Here is a 14,086-nt window from a genome sequence, read left to right as displayed (position 1 = left end):
TCACCGGTGACCCCTGTCCAACCAGGGGCACCGGATAATCTGCTAGAAGCGCAGCGAGGCGCTTCCATTGTGGATGAGCACCGTGTTATCATGGGCACGGTGATTGAAAGGGTTCAGTCTGCCAAGAGCGGACTAACCGAAGCCTGCAGCAGCCTGCTGACAGGTTTTGAGGTAAGCGACGCAAAAAGAGAAAATCCCCATATAGACAGTAGCCCCTGAGACACTGTCCGGTGTTTGGAAATAAAAAGCCGGACAGAGGATCAATCCTTTATTGCAGGAAACTAACTAAATTGTCTGAAATGAATACGCATGAGTCACTGTTGGCCACAGCCTCACATACTGTCGAGGTCTCCGAAATAAAGCGGAGACTGGAACAGGCCGAGGGGGAGCTCGGCCAGGTGAGGAGGCAGCTCCAAGAAAAACAAGGTATGTGATAACCCGTTATGTATTCGGAAAAGGTAAAATGATATGCATTGACCAAAGTGTCATGATATGTATAGAAGCGACGACCGAGGTCGAGACCCTGAGAAAAGCCCTGGCCAAAGCCGAGGAGAAGGCTGTCAAAGAGAAGGCCGCCCATAAGAAGCTCAAGGCATGGGTCAACGAGGTCCAACAGGAGCTTCCGGACGCAGTAAGGAAGTGCGAGACCTTGGAGCACAATGCATCGGCTCAAGAGGCCGAACTTGCCAAGGCTCGTCAGAGTGCAGAGACGGCCCGGAGTGAGGCCCTGGGCGCCCTCCAGGAGATCCAGGAGGCCACGAAGATCGCGATGGGTAAGGCATTCCACATGCAAAGAAAGAATGTGAAGATGAAATATATTTTACTAACCCGGATTCAGAGTTCTCCCGGGGCTTTTGCTGATCTGCCACGCAGTGTCACCGACGCCGTGGAGTTCTTCCGAGCCGAAGAAGGGAGCTCCACGGAGAAGCTGTTCTGGTCGCGATATCTTGCGCAAGAACATCCGGTGCCCTTCAGCGATCAGCTAAAACAGCTGGTCGATCTGCACAGGGTGGCCGAATTGGCCATGAGGGATTTAATAATCCGGCTGTGGCCACCCGAAGCTATACCCAGCAGTTACTTCAGCCTCGTGAAGAGGCTGGTGGATGCCTGTCCTTGGCTAGACGTCGTCAAGTGGTCCATCTGTATCGAGGGCGTGCATCTGGCCTTCTCCTATGTCAAGGTATGGTGGGCGAAGGTGGACACCGTCAAGCTAGCGACCGAGGGGCCACCTGAGGGCAAGGAGCACCACACACCCAAGCGATACTTTGGCGATGTCTTGGAGGGGTCCCGCATTGTTGCGGATCAGTGTGCGAAAGACACGATCTTTGAATGAATGTATTCAAGTTCCTTCTACCTTGTATGATAAAACAAAGTGGGTTTGTAATATAATGCTTGTTATGTTTTTAAATTTTACCTCCTGTGCAGCCATGTTGTATGAAATCTGAGGGTTGGCCAGTCATCGGCTTCTGCCTCCACGTAGGTAGTACATGGGTGTTCGGGATGGTATCTGAACAATCTTGATCCAATTATATGGTCCTTGAAGGAGTTGTTTAGTGCAACAAACCAGGCAACCAGACTATGCGGCTTTAACGCCCTCACTTAGCCATAGGAGTTCGACAATAAAAACATGGGCGCTGCCCCTAGTATCCGAACTAGAGGGCTATAAGCGTCTGATCGGGAAGTACCGATCCTTCGTGCAATGCGGAAGAAATTTCCAATGATTTGTAACCTTCGAACAGCTGACCAGCTCTCACCACATCATGACAGTCAGTTTTCGGCTTTCTCTACTGAGGTGCTCCTTTGAATAAACCAAGGCACAATCGCAGTAGTTCTCACTTTACTAGCTTAGCCGATATAGCGGAACGTAAGGTAGCAAGCACAGGAGCCGGGCAACCCAACTATTGACCAAAGACAGGATTCGGAGCCAATGCATATAATGCTAAAAGGTGTTCAGACTTTTGTTGTCGTAGTGTGGGGTGCTATGAAGCCCCTGGCAAACATCAAATGTACCAAAGTGTACGGGTGCTACCTGATAGGGTTTACAAGAAAAGAAAAGACAAAAAAGGAAGAAAAAGAAGAACCAGTGATAAGCTAGGGCTGTAAAATTTGAGACGCAAACTATTCTTATTATAATTTCATTGGTGTGTTAAAGCGCGTTTATACAAGTAATGCAATAAGCAGGAGGCTGGTTACTATGCCTTAACCAAGGGAGAGCTACGTGTGGGTCCTGAAAAATAGGTAAATGGATTGTTAAAGAAACCACCTAAAGATTTCCTAGTACGCCAATGCTTCTTGTTGCCTTGGTGTGTTTGTCCTTGAAGGGTACCGATTATCAGGCCATCCGATGGGGCCTGCGGGATTGAAATCTGAAAAGTTAACGAATTAAAGTGACAGTATGTGTGTATCCGGTGTCAGTTGAGCCGTACTGTGGATCACAGGCTAGCTATGCCTCCATCGATGCCCATGGAATTTTGAGTGCATAGTTATGTACGCGCGGCATGAATGCCACTACTTGATCGGGACTGAGACGGAGGACGGATTGCTAGTCGAGCTCCTAACGAGCTGAGCTGTCCCGCTGCAGGGTAGTTCAGACCCTCTTGACAGTGTCCGTGGGCTCGGCAACCGAATAAAGGTTCTGCTTGAGAAGGCCGCTCTGTACTTCTGCTGCTAAGGCAAATGTGTGCTCTTATGTACGGAGGGAGCGTTGCGTATTTCCATTGACTATTATAATGCCACGTGGACCGGCCATCTTGAGCTTGAGATAAGCATAGTGTGGCACTGCGTTGAACAAGGCGAATGCGGTCCGTCCGAGCAGTGCGTGATAGCCGCCGTGAAAGGGAACTATGTCGAAGATTAACTCTTTGCTTCGGAAATTGTTCGGAGATCCGAAGGTGACCTCTAGCGTGATTGAGCCTATACAGTGGGCCTCTACACCTGGTATGACTCCTTTTAAGGTAGTCTTTGTGGGTTTGATCCGTGATGGATTAATGCCCATTTTGCGCATTGTATCCTGATAGAGCAAGTTGAGGTTGTTGCCACCATCCATCAGGACTCGCGTCAGGTGGAACCCATCAATTATTGGGTCCAGGACCAGTGCGGCTGAACCGCCATGGCGGATACTGGTCGGAAGATCCCGACGATCGAAAGTGATTGGGCATGACGACCATGGATTAAATTTTGGGGCGACTGGCTCTATCGCGTAGACGTCCCTGAGCGCGCGCTTGCGCTCCCTCTCGGGGATGTGGGTAACATATATCATGTTCACCGTTTTGACCTGAGGGGAAAACTTCTTCTGTCCCCTTGTGTTCGGCGGCTGGGGCTCCTCGTCGTTGTCCTTGCTTTGCGATCCCTTATCCTTGTTTTCGGCATTTAACTTGCGGCCTGCTTAAAAACCCAACAATCTCTATTGGTGTGATTGGTTGGTTTGTCTGGGGTGCCATGAATCTGGCACGGACGATCAAGTATGCGGTCTAAGCTAGATGGGCCCGAATTGTTCTTTTGAAATTGCTTCTTCCGCTGACCAGACTTAGAGCCACTGAATCCGGCGTTGACCGCCGTATCCTCGATGTTGTCATTGTTGTTTCATTGCTTGTATCTGTTGGGTCGAGACTTGTTTTGTTATTTTTAACTTTAGGGGTGCTGGCGTCGCTTGCATTGTTTTTGCTACGGGCCAGCCAACTATCCTCTCCCACGCAAAAGCGGGTCATGAGTGTTGTCGGTGTCAAAACCGGTGAATCTCGGGTAGGGGGTCCCGAACTGTGCGTCTAAGGCGGATGGTAACAGGAGGCAGGGGACACAATGTTTTACCCAGGTTCGGGCCCTCTTGATGGAGGTAAAACCCTACGTCCTACTTGATTTATTCTTGATGATATGGGTATTACAAGAGTTGATCGACCACGAGATCAGAGAGGCTAAACCCTAGAAGCTAGCCTATGGTATGATTGTATGTTGTCCTACGGACTAAAACCCTCCGGTTTATATAGACACCGGAGAGGGTTAGGGTTACACAAGATCGGTTACAAAGGACGAGATATCCATATCCGTACTGCCTAGCTTTCCTTCCACGCCAAGTAGAGTCCCATCCAGACAAGGGACGAAGTCTTCAATCTTGTATCTTCATAGTCCAACAGTCCGGCCAAAGGATATAGCCCGGCTGTCCGGAGACCCCCTAATCCAGGACTCCCTCAGTAGCCCCTGAACCAGGCTTCAATGACGATGAGTCCGGCGCGCAGTGTTGTCTTCGGGCCATGAATCTTAATCTGCCGACACGCTTTGGCAACATGACATCAGGCCATGGCTCGGTGATTATTCGAACCGTTTTTCTTCAACCAGCTCCACACATAACGCGAGGCGATTTCTTGGCACGTCTTGTCAAAGCAGAGATCATGTTCCCCTAATCACGGGATTCTCATCAATACGGTCGTGGGTAACCCAACCGTGCCTAGGACTCCTAGATTTTAGGCAAGTCCCAAACGGCCACTAGGAGGACGCTTGATATTCACCCTCTTTATAAAGGGACAAGGCTTTTACTTTTTTCTCTCCCGTGCTCAATCGACCTTCCCCCGCCTCGAGTTCTAACACCCAAAGCCCAGGTCAGGTGCTTCGGACCTTCAATCATGTCCGGATCTAGCCTTCAAGGCCGGTGGATGCCCTCCTCCGTTACGGAAGCAGATATCAAGAAGTTGAGGGAGGCCAGATACCTGACCGCCGAGGTTTCGCATCGGCTGCCTGCCCGAGGGCAGGTCGTCCCTACCACCGAACCCAACGAGAACGTTGTGTTCATCTCCCACTTCCTTCGAGGTCTAGGCCTCACTCTGGATCCCTTCGTTAGGGGTTTGATGTTCTAGTACGGGCTAGATTTCCACGATCTAGCCCCGGACTCCTTTCTCCACATCTCGGCATTTATTGTCGTATGTGAGGCCTTTCTCCGCATTACCCCTCACTTCGTCCTATGGCTCAAGACCTTTGATGTGAAGCCGAAGATGGTTGAGGGGCAGCATGTAGCCTGCGGAGGCGCATTAATAAGCAAGATCGCTGGAGCTCCATGGCCAAAGGGTTCCTTTCCAGAGGTGTCCGGATAATGGCAACGGGAGTGGTTTTACATCACAGCTCCCAGAAGTGCCAAGTGGGTGGCTGCCCCTGCTTTCCGCTCGGGCCCTCCACCACAACTGATGTCATGGATTAGCAGAGGGCTGAGCTGGGGTCCAGCCAAGGACGTGCCTATACCGCAGAGCCGCATTCAAGATGTCTTTGAAGGAGATTTCATTCTTGTTACGGTGGTGCAAGTCATGCTGGTTCGTCGAGTCCAGCCTTGCAAACGCCGGCCCCTCCGCATGTGGGAGTTCAACCCAGAAGGACCGTGCACTATTCAGAATTTCCTCGGCCTGACGCACGAGGAGATGTATAAATCATTCTTCGGACCCCAAATAGAGTGTCCGGATACTACCGAGGACGTGGGCCTGAGCAGCAACCGTACCGCCGACAAAGTAAGTAATCCTCTTGCCGAACACACCGTCTTTCATTTATCATGACGTCATTCTGAGAAATCGCTCTTTGACCAAGAATGGCTAACAAAGGCGAAGATGATTCGGTGTTCGGCACCCCTTCCCGAGGGTTTGGACAATCCGGTACTGGAAAAGATGCTCGAGCTAGCACCTTGCCCGGAGCCCTCAAAGGAAGATAAAGGGGGGAATAATGAGGGCGAAAGCGGGCCCCCATCGCTACCAATTCCAACCGAGGGAATGAGCGCCTCCGTGAAGGAGGATAACCAAGGGGAAGAATCGGACCTTCTCTCGCTTCGGGGAAGGAAGAGGACTGCCTCTGAAGATCCGGAAACCAAGGTTTCCAAACGGGAGAAGAAATCTCCACCAGAGGGTCCTGCCTTGGAGGGTGCTCTTGCCGCACAAAGTCCGCGCGGGGACCAGCCTTCTAACGAGTTGTAAGTAATCAAAAAGTACTTTAATAGTGAAGATATTATACCTTATTTCCAAGGAAAATAACCGAAGCGTTTATCTTGCAGTTCGGATCTTAGCCCTTCTCAACAGAGCTCGTCTTCAGGGGATCTTCTTCCGGAGATGATGGAGAGAGAAATGCCTCCCCCGGACTCCCCCGCTCAAGAAGCGGGTGACCTTGAAGTGTCGTCACGGAGGGCCTCTCCGGATCCGGTGAGGCCAGAAGATAATCCTATAGTCACCCGAAGTCCCCAGCATCCGGCTCTTGAAGAGAGCAAACAAAATAGTCCGGCGCCGTCTGGTGTGCGGTCGGACGCACTGAGGGATCTGCTAAGGCGGGCGACCATCTCGGAAGAACACCGTACATTGATGGGTACGGTGATGGAAATGATTTCATCCACCGAAAGCGGGTTGCATGACACCTTTATGAGTCTAATAACGGGCTTTGAGGTACGTAAAATGATGTACATTTGTGATGGTACTGCACATTTTTAGGTGTGCCCTGTGTAGATAGTAGCCCCTGAGACTCTGGTTGTCGCCGAGAATGGTGGCAAATAGAGGATCGTAGTCCCAGGTAATAACCATACTGCTTTATGTGCAGGTGGTGGAAGCTCTGGTGGCTAGCCGGACTAATGATTTTGCTGAACTAAAGCGGCAACTGGATGCGGCAGATGCCGACATCGAGCTTGTTAACAGGCGGCTTGACGAGGCACAGGGTAAGTGATATTTTCTGGTGAATGTCACATAGTAAGAGCAGCGTGATGCCAGTATCTTTAATATTGTGTGACTGCAGATGGAGCTGCCACCGTGGAAACCCTTCGGGCGGAACTTGCCCGAGCCAAAGAACAAGCAAGGAGTAGTAATGCGGCTGCTTTGAAGGCGGCCGAAGAGTTGAAAGCCGAGAAGGCCGCACATTGCGAGAGCAAAGAGAAGATGGCCGAGATGGCTGTAAAGTTAAAAGACAATGCCGACCGTTGCCAGTTCCTTGAAGAAGAAAACCGAGCGAAGGCGACGGACCTCGAAAAGGCCACGATGGTGACCAAAGAGACCCGCTCTGCCATGAGAGCGAAGAAGGAGGAGCTGCGTGAAGCCGGTGATATTGTGGCTGGGAAGCCCTTTTTTCTACGGAGGAAGTTCGGAGATCCGCGGTATGCCCCTCTGGATCGGCTGTGGAGTTCGGCGGACGCATATCTGGATTTGACGGCGAGTGTTGTCGATGCGGCCGAATACTTCCAAGAGCAAACAGATTGTGAAGTGGACAAGCTATTCTGGTCGCAGTTTAATGTTCGAGAGTGTCCACTTCCACTAACTGATCAGCTTGCCGAATGGGCCGAACTCAATAGATTGTCCGTACTTGCCATGAGGTCCGTCGTAGATCATCTGTGGCCAGAAAAGCCGAAGCCGAACAACTATTTCAGCTTAGTGCAGCAGTTCCTTGGTGTGGTGCCGCGGATTGATGCGATGAAGAGGTCGACGTGCATAAAGGGCTCGCGGATATAGTCCGGCGTTGGTGCTGGGACACTGTCTGGCGTTGGAGCTCGGATACATAGTCCGGCGTTGGAGCTCGGATACATTCCGGCGTTAGAGCTGGGAAGCGGTCCGGTGTTGGTGCTCGGCTGCAAAAGATACCTCGAATGCAGTCCGGCGTTGGAGCTTGGACGCTGCCGCCCGGGAACAATTTCAAACCCGAGGTGTGGCATAAAAATAACAAGGCATTGATAAAGGCCAGAAACTTAAAGGGGCTCCTCGGATACCCGACGTGTAGACTCGCCGAATGCATTTCGGCGATCCTCAAGATCGAAGATGAGAAGATTTGTTGAACCAGTTTTCAAGACCGTCAACCGAAGATGAAGAACAGTTCGGAAGAATCGAGGAGCATCCCTAACTTGAAGACCGGTTCAGGGGGCTACTGACGGTGTCCTGGACTAGGGGGTACTCACCACGTTATCTCCTGATCTATTAGATTGGGCCGAGGACCCCCATGGCCGTATACTCATGGGCCAGTTCGCACAGCTGCCGCATACAAGGAATATTCCACAAGACTTGGCGATCAAGACAAGGACTCCTCCCCACCGGCGTATTCGGCTAGGACTCTTGTTATCCTAGGCCTCTGGTGCATTATATAAACCGAGGCCTGGCTAGTCGATAGATCATATACATACAATCATACCATAGGCCAGCTTCTAGGGTTTAGCCTCTCCGATCTCGTGGTAGATCTACTCTTGTACTACCCATATCATCAATATTAATCAAGCAGGACATAGGGTTTTACCTCTATCGAGAGGGCCCGAACCTGGGTAAAACTTCGTGTCCCTCGCCTCCTGTTACCATCCGGCCTAGACGCACAGTTCGGGACCCCCTACCCGAGATCCACCGGTTTTGACACCGACACCAGGCATAAGGCCGAGCCTTCCATCCTTTACCAAGTATATAGATGCATTAATTAAATAAGAGATATTGTGATATCCCAACAAGTAAACATGTCCCAACAAGGAACAACATCTCCATGTTCCAACAAGGAGCAAACTTCAATCTTCACCTGCAACTAACAACGCTATAAGAGGGGCTGAGCAAAGCGGTAACATAGCCAAACTACGGTTTGCTAGGACAAGGTGGGTTAGAGGCTTGGTTCACAATATGGGAGGCATGATAAGCAAGTGGTAGGTATCGCAGCATAGGCATAGCAAAAGAGCGAGCAACTAGCAAGCAAAGACAGAAGTGATTTCGAGGGTATGGTCATCTTGCCTGAAATCCCGCAAGGAAGAAGAACGAGTCCATGAAGAGATAAACGGACGTAGTCGAACGGGTCCTCACAATCACGACGTTACCGGAACCAACCGGAAGAGGCAACACCGGAAAGAAGCACACAACATAGTAAATAAACAACACATGGACATGGCATGATGCACAACCAAGTATGATGCATGTCGGTTTAATGATACACGGCATGGCATGGCAAAATGCAACAAACAATACTACAGTTTAAGTGGAGATCAATATGCAACAAGTTGCATATTGACAGAACACCACATGACTTATTTAGTTCTCTCTCGGTTATGTACCCAACAATATTAAATGTAGTTAAACATGGCAAGAGGTGAAGCATAACAAAACTGCACCATCTAAACAAATTAAATGGGGCCGGATATAACAAATAACGAATCCGGTAAATCCCCATATGCCTTAGTAATTTATTACAACAACAATTTAAACATTTAATTATTGTTATCATGATGCGGATGACATGAACAAGTTTTATGCAAGTTTTATGAAAATATTGATAAGGGCATTATTTGAAGCATTTGTCATTGTGGCGGAAAACGAAAGGGGTGCCACGGCAATGAGTCCGAAAGTGATGCCACAGCAACATATCAGTTCTGGTAGCTCATGGAGATACTGGTGCAAAAGGAAGTGGCGGGATCGAGCAAAAGAAGGTGGGGCGCTCCCGGATACCGGGTGTCCCATGTGTCGGCGCCATGGCAACCGAGGGTCGTGCATGTAACAAACGGGCACGCTGCAAACACGGGGTTCATCTCGTATCACAAAACATTCGTCCACGGTGGTCATCTCGACGTTATACCTCTGAAGCGTGCATTATCGGAGCAGTTCGAGTCGGCGTAGTGGAAGTAGACATTCACGGGTCTTCAAGGGAAGTAGTGGTTCACGTTCGTTTTCGGAGAGGTACTTGACGACTCCAAGGTTTCCAAGGGCGACGGTAGTAGAACTTGGCGAATCCGAGTTTCTCGGAGGTCGTCATCGAACTTGGTCAAATACACGATGTGGGTAGACATTCACTCGACGGCCTTCGGCGACGGTAGTTATACACGGGTCTTCGGCCACGGAAGTAGTCGTACACGTTTTCGTAGAGGTTCGGGGTCAACGACACAGAACTTGACGTCCACGAGGTCTTTGAGGGTCGACGGTAGTGGTACTCGGTCGTTTCGAAGAGGTACTTGGGGTCTTCGAACTTGCCGGTATCATTCTTGCGACATAGTTAAACTTGAAGTTTTGGTCCATGGGTCTTCGGCGATGGTAGTCGTTCACTTGACGGCGGTGGATGAACTTGGCGGTCCTCGTCATCCTGGTACTTGGCGTTATTCCCTGTTCGGGGTCGAGCTTGACGTGTCGGCCTTTGATGGAGGCAGGAGCGGGGTTTGATGGTGGAGCTCGGGAGCAAACCCCAACACAGAAGACCACAGGAGCTCGAGGCCGCAGGGTCACGTGCAGGAAGCGGAGCAGGGTCGAGCGGCGCTGGAAACGAACCTGAAAAAGGAGAAGGGCGGGCAGAGCTTGCCGGGGCGACGTGCGGGTGCAGAGGCGGCCATGGCTGGCAAAACAGCGAGGGGGAGGCAGATGGCGTCGGAGCAGGAACGTGGTGCGGCGACGGCAGAGGCACGATGCTGATCGTGGTCGCCGGCGCGACGATATAACACGGACGCCATGGCAGGGAGGCGGCGAGCTTGAAGCCGAACGGAGGGAGGAGGAGGCGCGGGCGCGAGGAGGTGAAGGAGAGGACGGTGAGGCCGGAGGAACTAGCAGGGCTCGGCGGCGACTTGCTGCTGGCAGTGCGCTCCAGCGAGGCCGGCATCAGGCCGCGTGGCCCGCGAGCGTGCAACGAGGGCGAGGAGACAGCCCCCGGCGGGGGGAAAGGCAGCAAGGCGCCGGGTCGCGTGTGGGGTGGCCTTCCTGATGGACCTCTGCGGCGGCGGAGGCATGGGACGACGAACGGGCGGCGCAAGGCGGTGGCTCACAGGGAACGAGAGGGAGATGGTGAGAGAGAGATCGAGGGGATCGGGCTCTGGCTGGCGGTGCTTGGGGGAACGAAGGAGAAGGAGGGGTTCGAGGGAGATGGGCTTAGGTTTAGGTGGGAGCGTGGGAGGCCCTGGGCCAAATGGGCCACGGGGAAGCAGGCCGCCTGACAGCGGGCTCTGCTCTCTTAACCTCTCTCACTTACACTCCTTAAAAGAAAGAGGGAGACAAGAAAGAAAAAAAAATAGAGAGAAGAAAAAGAAGAAGAGGAATTTAGGGAACGAATTTGAACATGCAGGTAATTTAATTGGACTCACAAAAATATGCTCGGTCCGAGAAAATAGGTAGGGAGCCCAATTAACAAAACAGAGATATTTTGTAAATGTTTGGGGATGTTCCGGATCCAACGGTGACGACTGCCCGGGTCGGGTCCGGGACAGCTTTCGGGCGCGCGCGCGAGGAGGGTCGCGGGCTGACGAGAGAGGTTAGGTAGGGCCTGGCGGTGAGTGGTAGTGGGCTGAGATGAGAGGAGAGGAGTGTAGCCCGACAACCATTTCCAGAGACCGAAAACGTCCGACGTATGACCGGCTATACTGCCGCTATAGTTAATCGTTGGGGCATCAAACGATCTCCGAATGCGATGAAACTTGACAGGCGGTCTATCTACACTATAATAAGACCACACGTCAACTCTCATCCCATTCCGAGAACATTTTCTAGCCACTTATAAAATACTATTTCGGACATGTCGCGGGCGTGTGCAAGTGTGGTTGGGCTCAGAACGGATAACGGAGAGAACTCGGAGAACCCGGACGAAAGCAAGTTTTGAAAACATGATGATGCAATGCACATGATGACATGGAAAGATGCAACACGCAAGCGAATGACAAAGCAACAACAGCGAAATAACTGGAAGACACCTGGCACATCGTTCTCGGGGTGCTACAACACTCCACCACTACGAGAGGATCTCGTCCCGAGATCTAGAATGGCACCGGAGGGGAAAACGGAAGAGAAAGAGAAGATGTGAAACTAAGTTACTTCTTTGACAAACGACTGAAACCGATGAACCTTGAAAGGTTAAGCCATTTCGAGAAAAGAATACAACTGAGATGAACGAAGTTGAAAACACTCCGTTAGAAGAGAGGAACAAACAACATTGCGAAAAACCTTGAGGTTGAAGGGCAAGATATATATTGAAACCACTCCAGTTACAACAAAATAGATAAGGATTAAGAATGATATAATTTGGACAGCACTCCGACTGCAAATGGAAGGAATTAACAAGAACTTGACAAGATGAGAGGATGCTTGATGAGATCAACAACATACTGCCTTCGGAACTAATGAAAGAATGGCGCAATGGGTAAGAACGATTTCAGACGGCACTCCGGTTGAAAAGGGGCAAAAGTTGATAAAATGGGAGGAACTTGAAAAGAGGGCATGACACTCCGGTTAAATGGATAAGCAAAGGAAAGAACATGATCTTCACAATCCGAGATGGTGAGTGAAGAGAGCAACATCACAAAGCTTCTGGAACAAAAGAATAGAAGCTAGATTGTTGGGATAAAGGGACGGGGAAGAAAATGACAATTTCTGCCAGAAATGAGCTTGAAGAAACATCTTTAGGAGAAGGGTCGAACGGAGTTGTTGGAACACCAACAACGAAAAGAATAAGCTTGATATGGTCTTATAGAATACATCTCAAATTATGAGGTGACAACCTGCCACTCATGGGAGAAAGAATTGGATTGATATGAACAAGGAGACGAGAAAGCTATTTCACCGGGAGGATAGATGAAGAACTTGGGTCATTTATGAGCACCATATAGCAACAATCCTTAGGGAAAGCTTTAGGTGAAAATATTACCCTAGATAACTCGAATGGCGAGATTGATGGATTTAAAATATCTCATTCTTGATAACTTGTGAATCCCGGAGCATGAAGGGAAATTATTAAGAAAGACATAACACCACCTCAAAAGATATGCGTGAAAGAATAGCACTCCGGATTGCAGGATGAAGAAAACTTGAGCTCCTTAGAAAAGAATGTTGATGAACACTTTGAGAAAGAATTAAATCCTTGAAGAACCATCATGAAGAACCTTCATGAAGAACTCCGGTAACAAAAGGATGATGAAGACGGAAGGAAAAAGAAGTTGAGAACACAAGGTGAAGCCTTGAAATGATTTAGATGGATCTCCGTGACGAAAATAATAATAATAATGAGAGAGCTTGGAACTCCAGGAAAGAAATGATAACGCATCTCGAACCGAGAATGTGAAATGAAGAACCACTCCGGAAAGCAGGAAAAGAATAAACTCGATGAAACAAGAATAAGAATTACATTATGCTTATCCTTCATGAATTAAATTGATGACAAACAATGGATTTGGCACACTACTTATTCTCATGGAAAGGATGAAGATAGATATGGCGCAAACTTAATGGACCACCGGTAGGATTGAAACAACGAATGAATTGATATGATGAAGAAGGAAGAGAACTCTTGAGCAAACCACCGTAAGAATTGAAAAAGAACGAATAAAACATGAAGAAACACCAGGAAGGATTAGCAAATAAACGAAAAAGCTTGGGAGAATTTAGATCCCTGAGAACGAAGAGATTACGAGCTGATTAGAGAATCCTTGATTTAAGCTCCAGTATGATTTAAAGTAAGAGAGCTGAAAGCTGAGAATGAAAAACCTGAAATGATGGACTCCGGATAATCAAACTGAGCAGACTCTTGAATTGCTCCAGATAGATGAAAAGAATTCCCACAATCGCAAACAATTATGAGAGGATGGTATCAAGCTAGAACCATTAATCTTGAAGAGAATGGAGCAAGATATGGAGGAGAACTCTTCTTCGGTCTTCAAATGCAGAGAATGATGATGAGAAACACCACCATGAATTATTGAGATACTCCGGGATGAAAATTAGAAAGGTTGAACCAACGATGAAAAGAATTTGGAAGATCTTAGAGAAGGACATTTGACTGATGGATATTCATTCTTACGTCAAACTTTGTAAGAATTGAGAAAAACTCCGAAAAGATTAGAAGAGTCAGGTAAGATCCTGGAAAAAAATCTGTGGGTTAGGGCCCACTCAAAAGAAACACTGTTGAAATGATTTAAAAGAGAGGTTGCACCGGTTGAATTAAAAGGCTTAAATGATATAACATCCTCAAAAGAGTTTGAATGAAAACAGAATCAAAACACGAATCTTCGAGATATCTTGAGCACTCTGGAACAATTGAATAGAGAGAGGTGAACAGTTAAAAGAGTCTTTGGTAAGGACTTCGAACATGGAAAAACATGTGAAACAAAGAAAAAGATATGATCAACACCGAAAGCTTGCATTGAATCCACCGCTGATGGAAAAGG

The sequence above is a fragment of the Triticum urartu genome, chromosome 2A, assembly GCF_056163025.1.
Source record: "Triticum urartu cultivar PI428250 chromosome 2A, HENAU_Tu73, whole genome shotgun sequence".
Lineage (NCBI taxonomy): Eukaryota > Viridiplantae > Streptophyta > Magnoliopsida > Poales > Poaceae > Triticum > Triticum urartu.
Note: the sequence above shows the minus strand (reverse complement) of the source record.